Source organism: Macrobrachium nipponense, chromosome 27 (genome assembly GCF_015104395.2).
Source record: "Macrobrachium nipponense isolate FS-2020 chromosome 27, ASM1510439v2, whole genome shotgun sequence".
NCBI classification, from domain to species: Eukaryota; Metazoa; Arthropoda; class Malacostraca; order Decapoda; family Palaemonidae; genus Macrobrachium; species Macrobrachium nipponense.
In genome coordinates, this window is record NC_087216.1 from 6,181,322 (window position 1) to 6,200,538 (window position 19,217).

The 19,217-nt window shown below is 35.6% G+C and overlaps 1 long non-coding RNA gene across 2 annotated transcripts in view; it reads left to right on the forward strand.

The window, feature by feature from the left end:
- The window catches only part of LOC135200770 (uncharacterized), a 647,058-nt gene that overhangs the window by 133,957 nt on the left and 493,884 nt on the right, over nucleotides 1–19,217 (forward strand). For both annotated transcript variants that reach the window (XR_010311357.1, XR_010311356.1), the window contains exon 2: nucleotides 14,682–14,726. This is a non-coding gene — a long non-coding RNA (uncharacterized LOC135200770). The remainder of the gene's footprint in view (nucleotides 1–14,681; nucleotides 14,727–19,217) is intronic.

Genomic DNA, 19,217 nt, shown 5'->3' on the forward strand with positions numbered 1-19,217 from the left:
ATTATCTCTAGAAGTTTGAATCGCGTTCAAAGTAAGTAGCCAGTGCATTCGAATTTTAAGGTTTCCGATTTTCTAATTCTTTTATTTTCATTTATTTCATAATAGAATACTGGGGCTGTTGTCGAGAATAAAGTCCGGCAAAGCAGGGAAGATTTAGCTGTCGCTGTAAAAATATACATGGAAAATATAGTTGGGAAACATGTGAGAATGCAGACCGTAAAAATGTACCTGGGAAAATAACTGGAAATATTGTTGGACAATACGAGCATATACTTCCCGAAAAAAGTTGAAATAAAAAAAGAATCTACTGGAAATTGGTCGGGGGTTAGCACTTTACAAGTAAAAAGAATTAGTGCCAAGTTCATTTTTTGTTTGCAAGTTTCACCGAATGAGGCGGTCAGTATTTCTGGCGAGGGAATAGCTGGCATCAGATGTAATGTCCTTTTATTGCAGTATTTCTGCCAAATATCTTTTTTGTTGATCTCTGAACAGCTTCTCTAGGAATTTCCCGTCTCCGAGTGATTTAATGTCATGGATTGTTTCTAAATCGTGGATTATGATCAATTCCGTTTCCTGTATGTTTTTACTGTGCCATTGAAAAAATTGAAGTAATGTTCCTTTAGAAAGTTTTATCCTGCACTTGCCACTTTTTAGTTCCTCGCTGAACGAGTGGTTTTCGCGCTCGGCTGCCAATCTGGTGGTCCGAAGTTCGAATCCCGGCTCGGCTAACGCGGAATCAGAGGAATTTATTTCTGGTGATAGAAATTCGTTTCTCGATATAGTGTGGCTCGGATACCACAATAAGCTGTAGGTCCCGTAGCTAGGTGACCAATTGGTTCCTAGCCACGTAAAAATATCTAATCCTTCGGGCCAGCCCTAGGAGAGCTGTTAATCAGCTCAGTGGTCTGGTGTAACTAATATATACTTAACTTTTGCCACTTCCTTTTACCGAGCAAAAGACGGGGAGGAGTGTAAAGAGGAGAAATAGGGATAATTTGAGAATCCTTTAAGGATATTAGATGGGATAATAGTAAAAAAAGGTAGACATAATAAAATTAATTATACTTATAAGTACATAAATACCTTTATATAAGTAGAGGGAGTATTGGCACCGTAGAATCACATAGCCTGCTTGTGCAACGAGGTCTGTACCTCGGCAGTAGGGCGCAGTCTTGAAGAAAATCAGTAACACTGATGCACAAGGTGGCAGGTTCGTAGGTTCGTGACATTGATACCAAAGGCAGGAAGAGCTGGTGATATTGTCTAAGGTAGTCTAAAGTGTAGAAAGTGACAAAACAGAATCCGAAGGATTAGTCTTGAAAGTTACATCATTTATGAAGGCATGAAAGATTTTCCAGTAAAAATGTCCAAGAGTAGTTGCTGTAAAAGGCTGTAACAACAAAATGAGCTCCTTGTAGTTCAGAAATACATTTTTTTAGGTAAAATGTAAACACCCTATACGAAACCTGAGCAACTATGCAGCTCGTACGTGTGAGGAAAAAATGCATCTGTATATATAGGCAACCATACAGAAAAAATTTGCTTTCGAAAAATATCTCTTCAATTGCCTTTCTTAACCCTAGATTCGTGTGTTAACAAACCTCTTTTCTGCATTCACTCAGCAGCAGGGCAACTTATTGTCTCTCATGTTCTTGCTAAATTTCAGTTTTTTTTTTCTGTTGCTTTCCCCTCTTTCTGTCTCTCACTTTCTTGATTACTGTATCCATCCTCCTATGTAACTGGACATGGTTCTCTTTTCTCTTCCAACTGGACTTAAAATAATCCCTTCCCCCCTTATCCTTCATTAAACATTTCGTTCCCTTCTCCCACCGCTCTTTGGTCTCTCTTCTTGCTCTCCTTTACCCACTGAAGCCCCTCGCTGTTCCTACGACTCCATCATTGGATATTAGGAGTTTCTCAAATATGTACATGCAAGTCAATCTGGCTTCGTCTGTTTCTAGAGTACCAACTTTTCAACCAAAAGCACCCATGAAATAATATGAACGTCGGGGTACCGTAGCCTACCCTTTCTTTAGTTTTCTGCAAAAGGAAACTACTGAGATGGTTTCGTCTGTCTTTCCGCACTTTTTCTGTCCGCCCTCAGATCTTAAAAACTAATGAGGCTAGAGGACTGCAAATTGTTACGTTGATCATCCACCTTCCAATTATCAAACATACCAAAGTGCAGCCCTCTAGCCTCAGTATTTTTAATTTTTTTAATTTTATGTAAGGTTAAAGTTAGTCATGATCGTACGTCTGGTAACGCTATAGTCCAGGTCACCACTGGGCCGTGGTCGAAAGTTTCATGGGCTGCTGCCCTATATAGCATGATAAGCTATACAGAAAACGCGATTGCGGCGGAGAAAACATCAGCGAATTTTTAACTTGTTTTTCCTGATTCTGATTATAATATGGTTACGCCTTTCGGATGTTATCCTCAAGCCTGTCGCTGTGGATGCTTCAATGATACATCCATGTACCAAACTTGTTAATCATCCTCTTGCTGAGGTCAACAAAGTTCGCAGGGTTTTTTATGTCTTCACAGACTGGAAATACAAGTAGACTTGTAGCCATCGATCTTCTTTATTTAATTTATTTTTTTTTCTTAGAAATTTACCTTTATTGTTTGTTTTCCTTCGTTCTGTCTTCCTCTGGAACGCTTGACTTTTTCTTTCATCTTAGAAACTTATCGTTATTCGGCGTGCTCCTTTGATTTGTGATCAATATTCTTCACCTTGTAACTGCGTTGCTGGCATGAGAACCAGTAACTGAATCTAATCGTAGTGCTCATTCTAAAACCTGTGAGATTTCAGAGCCACTATATTGATCGCCAATGTATACGTAGATTCCACAGGGTACATTTGACCGATAATATCTTTAATATCCTGTTCTCTAAACTCGTATCTCATCATTCTCTCTTAGGGTTGTTTTATGTGATTAATTTGGACGTTTTAAAGTATTCGTTAACATGATTTATCATTCGTTATTATTAAAAGTCATTCGGTGTGCAAGTTCATTTAAGGTTGTTTTATCTGACCTATATGTATTTTTCTCCAGTAGCTTCCGATTCCTTATTTGTCCGTTATCTCACAGTGCTATTTATTAATTCACTGTCTCAATTTTTACCCTTATTTATCCGTGGGGTCCTTCAAAGCATCTTTTGTCACACATGCGTAGGTGATTCTGCTTCTTATAAAACATCCTCGTAAGTTCCATTTCCAACCACTCTTTAGTTTTTTTTTTCTGTTCTAAGGTCAGGGAAAATATAATTATTTCAAGTCTGTCCTAGGACAAATTTTCCTTATCATAAATCTAAAGTAGACTTTTCATAAAGTAGACTTTACATTTGTGACCTTTATTTCCTGTTTTTTTTTAGTCATTTCGGCTTCGTGATAAATAAATATCAGCGATTTGGGAATAGTAGTTATTGGTGACGTAGTTGTGTAGGGTTGGTAGTAAATAGCAAAACTTTGTAGGTAGGATCATATCACCAGTGGAAAGTCTTGTCTTAGAGAAGCTGAACATGAGGTCAGAATTCAGCTCCTCTTGCCTTATTTCTCGTGTCCTTCTATATACGAAGATTTTTTCCAAAAGGCGGAGGAGGATTGACGTTTTATATGGATAACATTGTAACTTTGTTTTTATGGGTTACTAAGTGGTTATATATTTGATACTCGTCTGCTCCCTCCCCTCCCCCGACACCAATAAGGTTTTATCTACTGTTTTTCTTTTTGGATTGTATGTTATATATATATATATATATCTATATATACTATGATATATATCTATATATATATAATATATACTATATATATACACATGCACATCCATACATACATACATACATACACATGCATGGGTGTATGTATAATATATATATATACGTATATATATATATATATATATATATATATATATATATATATATATATATATATATATATATATATATATATATATGCAGGTGCATGCATGGAGACGGACATTCAAAAATTGTACATAGTCAAATAGGCCTTTCAGCATATATATGCTTTTTGTCTTCCTAGAATTGGAAAAAAGAAGAAAATACCCGGCGTCTCTTATGTTTCAAAAGTTTAAAAAAACTTTTAACTGTAAACAGAGGTAGCCTATACCAAGCATGTAAAAATAAAAATTGGACTTGAATGAAATATTCAATACAAATAAAAATGACTAGAAACTCACGGGATTCACAAAAATAACACTAAAAAGAAACGGCTCACAAACAGAATGAAAGCCTCAGAATAAGGGCTTTTGTATTTTATATCCCGTGTGTGTGTGTGTGCTAGCGAATATATATATATATATATATATATATATATATATATATATATATATATATATATATATACATATACATATAGTGTGTGTGTGTGTGTGTATGTATGTGTGTATATAATATATATATATATATATATATATATTATATATATATATATATATAGTGAACATTTTTTTTTCTGGTAAAATTGAGCAGCTGTGTATAGCTTACGTAAGCGCATGCTCCCTCAAACGTTTGCTTATTAATTTTCTGTCTGCAGGTGTGCAAGTTCAATCAGAAAATGGTATAATTATAGTACATGTCTTTATAGCTTTATACCAAGAGTGATTTGCTAAAATCCAAAAACTTTGACGGGGAACAAGCAAAGTATATGATGGAAAATGTTGGGAAGAAGAAAGAGTGGAAAAAGGCCGGTTGCCCTCCCCCCCATAAAAACGAAAGGAAAAAGGCGAGAAAAAATAGAAAATATCGAGGAATACGAGCGAGGAAGCAACGTGGCCGGCGGCGTTGCCATGACAACGAGACGCCATTTTTGCTGCAGGAAGGCGTTTTTGTTTCCAACTATAGCGACGCCATTTTCCCATTTTCTCTCGCTTGTTGTTGATAGGCTGGCGGGTGGAAAAAAGGAGGGGGGAGAGGAGGGGACGGGTAATATGACGGTGAGGGGCGAAGAGGGGAAGGGGGTTAGCGAACCCAGGTGGAAAAGAGTGCTGAAAAGGGGTACGAGGAAAATAGGGATAACCGGGTGTGAAAGAAAACTGATGATGGTGGTTATGGAAAAGGAGGGTGCGAGGGAGATGTGGAGGGACTCTTTGAATCAGGGAGGGGGAGGTGTGGAGGGAGATTTTGAAATTGCTGTTACTGGCAGGTTGAAAAAAAAAAAAATCAGTAGTTTTTGACAGGACTCAGGATCTGTAACAAAGAAAAAAAGGGCCGTTTCATTATTAAAAGGAATCACTAAAAAAGATAAGCTGCTTGCTCCATTGTCCTAAAAATTCATGCATACATACATACTTGCAGAGAGAGAGAGAGAGAGAGAGAGAGAGAGAGAGGTGAACAATTTTGTGCAATCATTAAAAATGGAGGAATACAGCAGCTAAACCATACCGAAGAGAGGTTTTCAGCAGCTGTAAATGTTCTTTAAGAGAGACTGATGGCCTGGAACCAGTTAACAAGAGGTCTTCTCCCCAGTGGCATCGGAAACCGGTATAGTATGTTACGATTGCTGTCCAAAAGTGAAAGACAGAAGAGCTGGCACAAGCGCACGCGTTCGAATGCGACCGCCTGCTTTTGACTTGTTCGTTGTTGCCTTCAGGGACAACTGCAGGTCGGTTTTGGCTTCGGTACTTAATTTATTTCCCAATGAAAAACAAGACGTGTGTATTCATTTACGTGCTAATCACACGCACACATACGTATATATACATGCGTGTCTGTATAGGGAGGTGCTTTTAGCCGAGCAAGCGAATTGGTTAAGTGGTGTGGTGCTCGCTTCACGTTTGCAAGGTCTTTCGGTCGTTCTGCATACAACCAGCTATAGTAGATTCACATAAACCGTGCATTTAATGCCTAGGCCAGTCCCTTACGACGCTCCTGATTGGCTGTTGAAAAGCCAATCACAGGGCTGGAAACTTTCAGTCTCTCTCTCGAGAGTTCACATGGGTAGGATCTGGTCCACCTCTCCTGAGGTATACGCCTTTCAGGAGAGGTGGAACATACATCCTGCCTATGTGAACTCAGGAGCTCATAAGAAACTGGCCTAGACATCAAATGCACGGTTGGTGTGAATCTACTATAGCCTTGGTACCAATCTGTAAGTGGGTACTAGCGGCTGCTGCGTTTAAGGAAAATGGCCTGGGCTCGCAGCTTCACCCGTTAAGGCTTGCTGACTAACTAGAAGTTTAACCCTTCTGGTGGCACTCGCTCGAGCAGGGTAACAAATACTCACACACGCATACATACACGTAAATTTATAAGGGGAAACACGAACACACACACACACACACACACACACATATATATATATATATATATATATATATATATATATATATATATATATCTTACTAAGAATTAAGCTGCGTTTATGGAAATATATATACATATACTTTCACCGCATATGGCCTGCCACGTAGAATATTCTGGTCTCATTCCTAGTTCTGTCGAAATACAACGAACGTCTAATTTCTCGATTTTCTAAATTGTTTGGATACGATATCTACGATATTTCTTTCATTATATCAAAGTGCGAAATGAAATAAATAATTTTTATTTCAGAACACTAAGCTATAAAAAAAAGTTTAGTGGTTATTATCTGTATTTCTTTCTGTGTAATAAAGAATTTTACGGGCACTTATACATACAGACGCATACACTCACCCATATTCAATATGTGATCGTATGTAATAATTGTATGCTTGCATTTAGCATTGCATTTATAATGACATCACAGGAAGAGGTGATGTTAAGATGCTAAGAGCCATAGGGAAACATTAAACGACAGATATCAATCCTGACTAGTTCCACCTCACTGGAACAGTTTCAAGAAAGCTGATGCAGGGAGTTGTTATCTTGTCTTGTCATAGTTTCTTTTTAAATCGTCTGTACTGACACAACACAACGTAAATCACTACTTCAGTAGATCAGTCCTTTTGAAGATGTTCACTGAATGTGGAAAAACCGTTCAGAATTCATTCCTTGCGTTTCATTTTCTTTGTAGTATTATATATGTATATATATACATATACATAAATCTGTGTATATATATATATATATATATATTAATATATATATATATAGATGTACACACATTTATATATTACACACATATGGGGACAGCAACCTCATCCCTGGAAGTTTACTTAGCAACCGGAAGGATGTGCCCTTCTTCCCCAGCCCCCTCAAAGGGAGAAGGGGTATGTGGAGTATAAGGCCATTTGCACGGTTACAGTTTTAATTTGTTCATTGACGTAAAGAATTGTTTTTTAATACCCAAAAGCGATAGTGGATTGGGTCAGCATCGACTTCATAACTTAATAACGCCGTCCAATTCTTTAGGAAGCCTCTGGGTTGAATGTTGAATGGCATTTGTTACCATACAGAAGCGCGAATTGGAAACCAAACCCCCTCCCCCCCCTCCCTCTCTCTCTCTCTCTCTCTCTCTCTCTCTCTCTGTACAAAATATATAACTTGCAGTTTTTTCTTGATTGATGTGCATCCACACTATAGTATAACATGTTATAAACACATCAGGTACATATCGCATGTATATATATCTCAGCTAGGTTGAGAAGCAGATCAACGACTAAATGTCAGTGGAGATTGCATCAGCGGTGAATGTTGGATTAACAAACGAAGGAGTGTTTAGGACTAACGTTAAATCTTTGACTTGTATTTAACCTATTTGTGATGTGTGTGGAGTAAGTTGCCGACGTTTGTTTATAACATGTTTCACTCCTGTGCGGATAAGTCTAATTCAACGTCGTTCTACAAATTTGGATGCAGTTATATGGTTGAAATCAACTATTTATTATTTTCTCTATACATTTGGTCATTATGCGTCTTCCTTCTCCCTATGTTTTTTATTCTACCATTTGGTGCATTTAGGGGGAACCTTTGCTTTAAACTTATTAGTGCCCTTGAATAACTTGTTCTTTGTTATCGTTGTCTTTTATGTCATTTGCTTTTGAAAAGATATTTTCAGTGATATTTATTGCCAGCTAAATAAGTGTATTTTTTTAGCAAACTGAGTCATATTTCGTGTTTTTTTTTCTTCAGCATATTCTATGGAAATTTACACTATATGTGTATAATGAAATAGTCCCATAGCAATACTCTACATTGTAATGTATCTTGAGTACTTTACCCTAGACTAGCTATTTTCTTTTTCTTTATGAACGTTCCGTAAGTCAAATAACGAGACCATTATAGCAAATCGTGTGCCACTTGCTATATACATTTAAAGGTACTTCATCGTAAGCCCATTTACCAAAGTACTGCATCAAAAACTCATTTACCCTCGTATCAAAGGCTGTGTTGAGTTCCAGCAGTATTAATATTGCACGTTCACTGTTATGAATACATTTCCAGAGCTTTCCCTTTTATAACATAATGCTGTTTTTGTAGTGGTTTTTCAGGGAGATTGATAGAACGTTACATTGTCAAGATGTCTGGCAAGTTTCTGATTACCTCTGTCAACAAATTTTGTATCTAGTTTTGAAAAACGATTTCATAGCTTCTTCACAAATAAAATTTAATTGAGTCTTGAAATAAGTTTTTCTACAAAACAGATGTGACTTGCATATTTATTTTCTCATTGTTTAAAACTTATTGCGCCAAGGCTTTCAGAACTTGCTTATGTGACATCAAACTTTGTATAATTATGATTCCGTAACATATCTGAGATTCTTCAGGGCCTCTGTTTTGACATTGTAGTTCAGGCATAGTGCTAAGGCAGCTCTTTGGTAGTAGCTTGACCGAAAGGAAGGTATGATCCATTTTGCAAAGGAAAAAAATCGTTCACGAATAAAACATTAATAATGTTTCCTTACTCATTATTGGAATAAAGAATGTTGTCATATATATTACTAAGTGTGTCAAATTTATATTATTGTAACATTGCAATTTTATAAACAACCTCCTGTTTTGCCGATATAAGCTAGACGGGATTTTACTGAGTGAACAGATTCTCTCGTTACATTTTACTGGTTTCATGTTGCAAAATTTTTTTTCGACAGGCCTAACACAGTCAGTGATTCCACTAGTATATGCTGCCGTTTGTGGCTAATTTGCTCTGCAGACCAATACAATTGACAAGCAAATTCTCATTCATTCTCTTAAAAAGATTTGGAATTCTTGATGATATTTTCCACCTATGAAGGCTTTTTAGGGTGTAAGTTCACTGAAAGCGTTTATAAATTGTAAATACTGATAGTTTAGTATGGCGGAGTTTCTAGAGTTAATGATATTTCATTTTTTTTCTTTTTTTTAAACCATTAATAGAGAACGCGCTTTAGGGAACTTCCAAACTTAAAAAGTTGCCTTGTCCAATATTTTTTAATCCTGTTGTTTATGATCAGTCGTGCAATATGCTGTCGTTACCTTCACACAAATATAAGTAAGTTTACTCCATGCTGATGAACTATTAAGATGAAGGGTTTATCTAATCTTTCATTCTCAGGTAGGGCTCAAAATTAATTAATATGTATGTATCTGTCTGTATTATATAAATATGTATTTATACAAATTATATATACACTTTGTATATATATATATGTATATATATATATATATATATATATATATATATATATTATATTATTATTATTATTATTATTATTATTATTATTAGTTTCACTGTAGATATTGTTTGACATCATACCGGAGATATATGTAAAGTAATTATATATATATATATGATATATATATATATATATATATATATCTATATATATATATATATTGCATATACATATATATTACGGACGCGTCACCGAACCCTTACAATGTACTTCAATGCAGTAACATATCTAGCATTTGTTTCGCACTTGTTTTTATTTAAAGTGTTATTTCTTTAGGGCTCAAATTCTTGCATTTCAGTCATACGCCTCTCTTCACTCTTAATCAGGTGTCACTAACGGCGTTAGAATTAACTAAACATTTTTTACTTTGTGGTGGACGATATAGCCTGGGAAGATCAGAATACAAGGGTGATTTGAATTCTGGGAAGTCCTACAAAGCGTACGCAAGGAGCTAATGGAACGACAATACCAGAAATTTAATAGTAAGATTGAGGAAGACATTTGACGAAACTCAGGTTCTTGTTCAGCAATTGAAGATGCAAGTCAGCTGCTGATAACCACGGGGGAATGATAATGACAACATTGCAGAATAAAAGAGTAATAACAGTTTCTTAGAAAGACAGGTCTCCAAAAATCTTGAAAGACTTTCTTTAGTGTATCGGTTTTGCAGTATTGTTAATAATATTACTAGTCTCTCTCTCTCTCTCTCTCTCTCTCTCTCTCTCTCTCTCTCTCTCTCTCTCTCTCTCGTTTACTACAATTACTTTGTTATAATGCTCTTCTCACAAACGAGACGACTCTGATTTGAATATAACCCAGGTAAACCGAATGTAGTCTAAGGACGATAAAAACCATTGCGACTGTGTTGTGACCTATAGTACTGAATTAAGTCCATGGTAGTTGGTCGATTGAGGATAGCCAGGGCAACGGTGTAGTAGGAATAAGTAACCTTATCCTAACTGGACTTGCTGAGAACCTTGAAGGTTGACGTCCTCTGGAGCCGCCTCCTTTCGTGGAATTTTTTTTTTTTCCAGAGATTGACGAAAACTCAGTAAATGTATGTTCTGTGAGCGGAATATAAAGAATGCGAAAGAAACCGTTAAAAGGAGCAGAGAGCAACTTACAATGACTACCAAGCACAATCACTTACATAGGCTAGTTTATCTGCGTCCGAACACTAGGTCTGAACATGGCTCCGACTTAATAATGTCTTATGCCTTACCCTAATACAACCTGACCTAAATTACTGAAGGTATCTATGGGTAGTAAACATTGGTTCGTCATCCATTTGAGCAATTTGTTTGTGCTGGTCATTTATGTGTTAAGTAACAAGATCAGGAATGGAGAGCTATGGGAGTTGTTGTACGCCAATGATCTGGTGATTACCGCTGAAAATGAGGAGGACCTACAGAGAAGGGTTGGAGAGCAGCAGGAGTCTTTAGAGATGGATGGCTTAAATGTGAATGTGAATTAAACATAGGTTCTGCTGAACAGTAAGGAAGATAGACAGAATAGTAATGCAAGAAGGGAAGAGGCACGATTATAAAACAGGCAGAAAAGTTTAAATACTTAGCAGCTACTTTAAGCCAAAAGGGAAAATATGAGGCTGAAGTTGACAGTAGGATAAAAGCTGCATGGGGGAAGTGGAGAGAGGTAGCTGGAGTAGTATAAGAGAATACCAATTAAGCTAAAAGTCAAGCTCTATAACACAGTGATAAGACCAATGTTAATGTATGGAGGGGTAACATGGGCTCAAAGAGGAAAAGAGGAAGTAAAGCTTGAGAGAACAGAGATGAGAATGCTGAGGTGGATTATGGGAATATCGCTGCTTGAGAGATTGGAAAGTGATGAAATAAGAAGAAGGGAAGCTTAGTAAAGATTACAGAGGTGATAAGAGAGTGACGATTGAGATGGTATGGGCATGTGTTGAGGATGGATGACGAGGAGAGTGAAGAGGGCTTGGGAAGAACCTGTTAGAGGAATAAGATCGAGAGTCAGACAGATAATTAGATGGTGAGATAAAATGAAGGAAGGTATGGAGAGAGGAGGTTTGGTGGAGGATGATGCCTTTGATAGAAGGCAGGTCGTTTGCCTGGTGCGCCACCAGGCAAACGACCTGGTGTGTGTGTGTGTATATAATACGCACACACACACACACACACACACACACACATATATATATATATATATATATATATATATATATATTGTGACGAAGTAGCCAAGAGTATCTGGGTCTGGATACCATTAATACTTGGAGGGGAAGTAGCCCAAAAATCTGTGTCTGGACACCATTAATATTTGTTAACCCAAATTGCCAAGTATCTGGTTACTACACTTACACATTTGTACTTGTTAGCGCAAGAGACCCTTTTATTCCTGGGTCTAGGACACCCTTTGTACATGGGGCACAGTTTGATCAAGTACTTGGTTATTGCTTACCTCACTACAGCTAGACACCTTACCCTTCATCACAAATACTAAACGACTGAATACTCTAAAGGTAACAGTGATCCCTTATAGAACTGAACAGTCAAGAAAACAATCAGTCTAAGTTCATTAAAATGGATGTGAGGTAATCTTAATTAAAGGGCATCACTCCTTCTGCAATTTAAATCTAAGTATTTCCCTGATTCTGATTCATTTGAGGGAAACGGCACAATTACCACTCTGTCTTTCTACTACCTAAACAAAATAAAATATATACTGGTGGTATAATAAAAATACTCATAAATTTTTCAATACATTTATATCTACATTCAAAATTTATAAGTGAAATTCACATCTCAGGGAAATTGTTATTACTTGAAAACAAAAGTTTAGTTAATTCTTGAATTAATTATTAAGCAAAATTAAATCAAAGTTTATCAAGGAAATTAATTAAATTAAATTATAAAGCAATAATTAAATTTGAAATGAAATTTAATTAAACACAAATTAATTTGCAAGTGTTAGATTCAAACAATTACACAATAGAATATTATTCAAACTAATTAAACAAAATAAAGACTGCAAAAAAACATAATGCATATGAAAACAATGAAAGCATTGACAGTACAAGCATTAAGCATATAAAATGGACATGTCAAAAGAACAAAGCAGAAGGAAAAATGTATTGAAAATGATAATTTTATCCAAACTGTAAAATAAAACCTCGAAGTGCACTTCAAAACATTTGAAAAATACCTGTATACACAGTTGCAACTCCTCAATCAAAAGAAAAGGCTTTTTACAATTTCAACCTCTTCAATATTTTTGTGGGGGCCTTCACAAAAATAATATTAATAACACTATGCTGAGATTCCACAAACAACACATACATTAAAATAGTTACTGAGTGACCAGCTCAAATACAAATGTGAGTTACATTACAGTCTCACGAACGAGCGAGAGATACAGACGAGAGAGAACGATGAGAGAGAATAGAGGAGAGAGAGAGATATTTCTCCCTAACGCACCCAACCAGGTATCGAAATCGAATGAATAGTTCTGTCCCCGTAAGCGTATGGGCATATGGGGCGATTAGTATCGAGTTCAAGACGAAAACATATTACTTCATCTCTCTATGTTAAACATGAATAACATCATTGTAGGGAAGGTTCTCGAAGGACTCGATGCTGCCTGGGAGGTCCCTACACATGTTTGCACAGATAAAGAAATCAGCTGGCTCATGGATTCTCAAGATGTGAATAACAACCCTCTCCAAAGGCTTACATATAAGCGCTTACTCTTTCTCTCTGTCTTATGTATGTTTCAAAATGAAAAGGTACACTACTTAACATGTGTTATCTTTAAATGTGGGAATCTGAACACAAAAACATACATTTCACAACATTATACTCAGTTTCTGAGGTGAATTAATCATATTAACAAAAGTATAATTGCATTACAAAACTTACATTATAAGAATATATATATATATATATATCGTATATAATATATATATATATATACTATATATATATGTATGTATGTGTATATATGTATGTATGTATGTATAGTATGTGTGTATGTGTGCATGCTCGCTATTAAATACAGTGTAATGATATAAAAAAAAAAAGGCAAAACCACCTCTTGTGTGACAGACCCATGGACAATATATTCCTGATATACTCACAAAGTAGCTATGAAATACAAATCCCCACTGTAATGTAGCGGATTTAGAGCTCTTAGCCGGAAGATTATTTTTTTAAAAATGGTGGTAATCCACAGAGAGAAGGTTTTGATTGCATCATTACAACATATTACCCGTTTTTGTAATAGGGACGCGCAAATAATATTATATATATATATATATAGTATATATATATATATATATAATACTACGTCTATGATATATATATATACATATTTGTATGTGTGTTCGTGTGTGCATGAGTGTATGTTATTAATACGAAACTTTGTATGTGATTTTAAACTTTTAGGAAGAGTAGAAATTGTCCTTTCTTTAGACAAGAAAAATGAACATCTGGATAATGATTGAAGAGAATGGGGATGAGCGGTGTTTCAAAGTTAAAGTTGAAGGGTTTAAAATTATTAAATGAAGTGACTAACTCCTTTGTTTACAATGTGTTATGCAGTTGTATGAGTGATAGTAACTTTACCTCCCTCATTTATTGGCGCTGAAATATTGCAGAATGGGGAGAGAGGGAGAGACAGAGCCTTTCTCCAAATCATCAATAAAGTTATATTTCGAATTTGTAGAATAACTATTATATACATCTGTTTAATAATCTTGTTTTGTAGTTTATATAATTATATATATATATATATATATTATATATATATATATATATATTTGTGTATGTATTTATGTATTCATATATGTATGTAGTACACCTATCTCATGAATAGCAATTTGAAGTAAAATATGAACAGAGCACAAGTGTATGGCCATGAAGAATTTGAAACATCGGAGAGCTAGATGTTTTGCCTTTACTCTCGGCCATTTCCAACAATCTGCATACGGTGGAATAAAAGATCACAAAGAGAACTTAGTTTTACAAAGATTAAAGTGGCATGTAAACATTTCAATGCAGTGCATTGAGTGGAAAACTAATGAGGTCTTTCTTATTTTTCAGTGACTTAATTACTTCATGGAGGGGGTTCTAGATATTCTATTTTGAGTAAGTACCACCGACGCATAATAAATTTTCCATTTTTGAGAAGGAAGTTGCATTATCCATCATAACTTCATTATTTGATTTATCGGCATATTGGTGTGGATGGCTTTTTCACTTTTTAGTTCAGTCGGGAATTCCTAAACTGTTTGGATAGATTTAATCTTATTAGGAAATTTTAATGACGAATAAACAACTACGTTTACGATATCAAACAGATATTACAAAGTAAGATTCACTCTTTGAACCACACCTTCAAAGGGTGAAAGGATATTGCCGTTCAAATGTGTGTAGGTATATATATTTTATATATATATATATATATATTATATATATATATATATATATATAGGTATATATATATATATATATGATATATATGTAAAATACATACTTGGTCAGTATCTTTTTTTAGTGTAAACGTTTTTTCAGCAAGCATTAGTATTGATACAATTTTATTTTTACTGCTGAAGAATACATGTGAGGAAAGTAACAGTTACTTCATTTAAATTTCTTTCCACGTACTTCTAAGCACCGTTGATGCCCCTTCAATTCAAAATTCTGATGCTGAATTCAAAATATGTGAAATCAACCCTTGCATGAGCCACCCAATGATCTCAGGTGGATGATTTGGTGGCTCATGTGCGATCATTGGACCGTAGCGCTAGTCATATTTACTTAAATTTTAAAGGCTTTTCCTTTTTTTGTTTTGAAACCTTCCTCTTTCAAGTTCTTTTTATTTTTATAATTCCCTTTTAGTTGATCAGATTAGTGAGATAGGAAAGCGTGTATCTTATATTTTTATGTTTAGCTATGGCCATTACACGTGGTGATGAAATGATGATGACAATTACTATTAACTCTATACCCCTTTTCTCCTGCATCCTCTGGCTCAGATTACAGCTTGCCTCTCACCTTATTATTAATTTTTATGTATTGTCCGATTTTATTTTCACCGCTACGAGTTTTTTTTTTCCGTCTCGGTAATTAGACCCGGGTTCGAATCTCAACCTTAGCACTCATGGCAATTTTGAAGTTGATTCTGCCTTACGTATTTTTGTAAGTCGTGGGTTCTGATTCAATAGTCAGTAAGACTAGTAGCTGAATGACTTGCATTTCTGCCTCCCCTCCATCTTAAATTGAAATTTTCTCACTTTCCTGACTCTTATAGTCATCACTTTTTGTAAGAACCAAGATCAGTCGTTTCCTTCAGGGTAAAATCCGGCTCTCTCTCTCTCTCTCTCTCTCTCTCTCTCTGTTCCATTATTCTTATAGTCTTCAATTTAATAAGAGTCAAGAACAGCCGTTTCACACAGGGTAGGATCCGGATCGTATTGTCTGCTCTCTCTCTCTCTCTCTCTCTCTCTCTCTCTCTCTCTCTCTCTCTCTCTCTCTCTCATTAACCGAAGAGAATAGGACGTTGAGATGAGATCCCTGTCCCTTCAGCTTTCTCCATGGAAAAGATATTTTACTGTTATATTGGTTCAGATATAGTGATTAAGAATCGTATATTTGTAGCCTTTTATGTTACTAGTAAAATAATGTTAAAGAATCATTTAATCCCATATAAATGATATCAGATATAATCTGATATCAAATGAATACTCATTTGATATCAGATTATATCCTCTTTCAGCAAGCCTGTTTCAAAAGTATTTTAAATCATTCAAAATATCCTGCTCTTTCTCTCTCATTTTCTTTTGCATACTTTTTCGCATTGACTACTTTCCACGAATTGGAAAAAAAAAAACTGTCTCGATGTTTGAAATAGTTTTATTTCATTCTTTCTTAATTGACAGAAATTCTCTGACTTCTATTTAAAAATTTCCAGTCTCCGGCCCCGTCTTTTTATTTTTTTTTTTCCACCCCTTTTTTTTCTCCGTTTACATCGGTTTTCTGACTTTTATTCCCTGACGTTTTCATTCACGAAAGTTTGAGGAATATTTGTGTCGAATCGGCCTTTTCTCGAAAAAGGATGACTCGGGGGGGGAAATCACCGTTCCGAAATTTATGGCAGATGTTTGGAATATTTTCACGCCTGATGGTTTTTAAAGCAGTGACAGTTGTTCGATCACCTCTCTCTCTCTCTCTCTCTCTCTCTCTCTCTCTCTCTCTCTCTCTCTCTCTCATACACACACACACACATTTCTCTCTCTCTCTCACTCACACACACATACACATTTCTCTCTCTCATACACACATATTTCTCTCTCTCTCTCTCTCTCTCTCTCTCTCTCTCTCTCTCTCTCTCTCACACATACATATATTTCTCTCTCTCTCTCTCTCTCTCTCTCTCTCTCTCACATTTTCTCTCTCACACCACATACTATACTCTTCTCGCTCTCTCCTCTCTCTCTCTTCTCTCTCACATATTTCTCTCTCCCTCTCTCTCTATCTCTCACATTTCACACACATCATTACTCTCTCTCTCACTAACAGCTAACAATTGAATTGAACAGATTTTGTGATTGATGGGAAGGACTCTGAGTAATTTTATAGAGTGTGATTAACTTCTCACGTTCGTTAGAGCCTGTATCTCAGAGGAAAGAGGTATGCATCTTTAAGAAGTCCTTTGGGAAAAATTATTTGATTAAATGCTGTCGTTGCAAATAGGAAGTATTGTTGCCGACATTTGTTGATTCCTGCATTCATTTTTGAGACTATATGTGATAATTAGTTGTATGTACTATATATATATATATATATATATATATATATATATATATATATATTATATATATACGCATACATACATACATAGATATGTATATATACATTGATGTATATATATATATCATACACATATATGAATTTATGAAGGTATTTATGTATTTCAATCACTGAAAAACCATTTTCGTAATGGGCTCATTCCAATGCGGAACCAGAGGAATTTATTTTTGGTGATTAGAAATTCATTTCTCGATGGAATGGGGTTAGGATCCCACAATAAGCTGTAGGGTCCGTTTCTAAGTAACCAATTGGTTGCTAGCCACGTAAATATAAATCTTATCCTTAGGGCCAGCCCTAGGAGTGCTGGTAATCAGCTCAGTGGTATGGTTAAACTAAGACATACTTTAGTTACTATATAACAGAGAAAAACAAAACAGACAAGTGCCACTTACAGCCTTTATAACTGAATCATTGTTGCGCTCCGTCTGCAAAAGCATAAGTTTGTTTGTTTATAATAATAATAATAATAATAATAATGACTTTTATTTCAGCTTAGGGAATGTACTATTGGTTGTTCGATTTTTTTCCCGTCACAGATTTCGGAAGAATCGTTGGTTAGGAATAGATTTTGTCTTCCCAACATTCATCATGTTTTATTGTTCCTTAGATGATGATCTGTATTCAGCCTTGCACACGGATTTCCTTTTTTAAATATCTTTCCACTTGTTAGCTCGTTTACATCTGTAGCATTTGGATTTATTTAAGTGTTTGTGGAATTTATGCTAATGTCCCATTAAGATGAATGCTATTTTTTAGACGTCTGTGGGCACATACCACTCCCCTCTTTGGTGCATTACATTATGACAAGTTTCCTTCTCGTCGTTTTTGTCTGAGCGTACCTGCAACTTTTAACTTTCAGTTCAACGTATCACTGCCAATAACATTGGTAGTGGATTCTCTTGTAAGCTGGACTTCATTCCACCAAAAGTGTATTTTTTTTTTATCCAAAGTATTTACTTTTTTTCCATCCAGTGTTAGCCAACCTACCTATAGAAAAAGCTAAAATGTAGCACTTTTCAGTCGACATTCACCTAAGAAATATCAGCTCATTTTTTTCATGTTTTTGTTGACAAATTTCAGCCTTATGCTCAGCCACTACTCTAACCATGCTTGAATTTTTGTTGTGAATATGAGGACATGCAATTAAAAAAATCACATACATACATGGTACCTTAGAGGCAATACAGTGTTTGAAATACGGATTGTTTTATCAGAATCAGTTCCTTAGAGGCAATACAGTGTTTAGTATATGGGTTGTATCAGAACCCAAGTTTTTTTAACCTCGAACTTCAGTAGATGTAGTTTTCAGTTTCTTATTCTTTCATCCATCAGCTCCTCTTTATGTTGCCGCTGTTTTGTTTATTTTCACCTAATTTCATCTCCAGTGATTTCGGAGTGCCTCAGTGGCGTGGTTGGTATGGTGTTAGGCGTCCCACCTCGGTGGTTGCTAGTTCGATTCTCGGCCATTCCATTGTGGAGTGAGAGATGTGTATTTCTGGTGATAAAAGTTCACTCTCGACGTGGTTCGGAAGTCACGTAAAGCCGTTGGTCCCGTTGCTGATAACCACTGGTTCCATGCAACGTAAAAGCACCATACAAACAAACAAACAAACAATGATTTCTGCAACGACTGTCTTTGTCTTCGCAATGTAGCCTTCACCAAACCAGGTACTTTTAGATTTCTTTTTTTGAAAGACTGCTGCGGGTTCTCTTGACTGAAGACGAAGATCCAAACTGTGGATGATTAATCTTTATTTTAACTTTGAA